The sequence below is a fragment of the Eptesicus fuscus genome, chromosome 13 (assembly GCF_027574615.1).
Source record: "Eptesicus fuscus isolate TK198812 chromosome 13, DD_ASM_mEF_20220401, whole genome shotgun sequence".
NCBI classification, from domain to species: Eukaryota; Metazoa; Chordata; class Mammalia; order Chiroptera; family Vespertilionidae; genus Eptesicus; species Eptesicus fuscus.
This window is the reverse complement of record NC_072485.1, coordinates 84625304-84626744: the sequence shown is the minus strand read 5'-3', so window position 1 is coordinate 84626744 and position 1441 is coordinate 84625304.

Here is a 1441-nt window from a genome sequence, read left to right as displayed (position 1 = left end):
AGTAAACACTCGCTAGTACACTCCCACACGCGTACTGCGGCGCCGCAGGAAGTGACGCTAGCGCGCCGCCTGCTGGGAAATGTAGTCCCGGCGGTCCTAATCCCTTGTATCTCCCCGCCCGCGCCGCCCGTAGCGTGCACCCTGCTGTCCGCCCCTGTCTTGGGACTGACCTCAGAGCCTAGGCTGTCCTTCGCTCCTCGGATTGTCTCCCTGCAGCTCGGACACCCCGGAATGTGTCTTGGAGCCCTGGCTGTCCATTCACACCCTGGACTGTCCACCGCTCTCCGGACTCCCTCTCCCCCCCCCCCCACTCCCCCGCAACGCCCCGCCGGCTCCTCGCACCAGAAGGAAGCAGTACCGCACCCCGACTCTCAGAGGGGCCCCTCCAGCCCTGCCCTCGCCTCCAGATCCCCTCCTGTCGCCTCGCTTTCTCTCCAGGCTCAGAAAGTCTCAGGTATCATCAGGCAGGGCTCTCAGTTGCCAACAGCAGAAAGGTCTCAGGTGAAAGGAATTTATGGACGGATATAGGTGCACGCACCATTGGCAGGAGAGGTGGAGAGATGGAGAACTGAGCCCACGCGCCGGTCACAGTGGCCTCTTCTGTGATTCTGAGCCCCTGCATCCTGCAATCCCCCAAGGTGGAGACCAGCAAGTAAAACCTGTCAATCCTAGCCTCCCTCGCAGCCGCGGGAGGCCAGGGACGTGGTATGGCCAATGAGGTGAACCAGAGTGATCAGAAGAGGCTGGGGCTTCTGCTGCTTGGGCATGATGCCTGGAGGCACAGAGCCATCTTGGGACCATGACAGTGGAAGCCACTGGGAACAAAAGACAGAGCTTGGAACATGGGTGCCTTCAAACAGCTGCTTTCCTCCAGGTCCTAGACATTTAAGAAATGTAGGCCCTTCTGCCAGTCACAGCCGAGCCCTTCCTACCGACATGTGAGCCACAGAACTGGGATGTTGAAGGCGGTCACTGTTGCCACTGGTGGTGCCAGAACCAATGTTCTTGGATGCAACCGTGTGACACTGCACTGGGGTGGACGCTGGGCAGCAGGCTGACTGGGGAAAATTAGGTCCGTTGCCTGCGCCCGGCTGCACCAGAGGTGGGCAGCCTCTAAAGTGAGAGTCAGCAGGCGAGGATTCCTAGGAAGGAAGTTAGTCCACCCAAGTTTGCTGCTTTGCCACTGTTCCCTCACCTATAGGTCCAAAGAGAGAGAGAAAAAAACGTGCTGCCCACCATAGTGTAACTGCCCTTTATACACTTGAAACTGCTCACCCCTCTCTAAGGGCCCAGCCTGAGTGTCGCCAGCGACCGCCAGGATGCAGAGACATCCCTTCTCCCTTCATTCCTTGGTGACTGTGAAACTCCTGGCGGAAACTGCAGCGGTCTCCACCAACAGCCACTGAGACAGAGCAGTGAGGAGACAAAGGAGAGAGGTTCC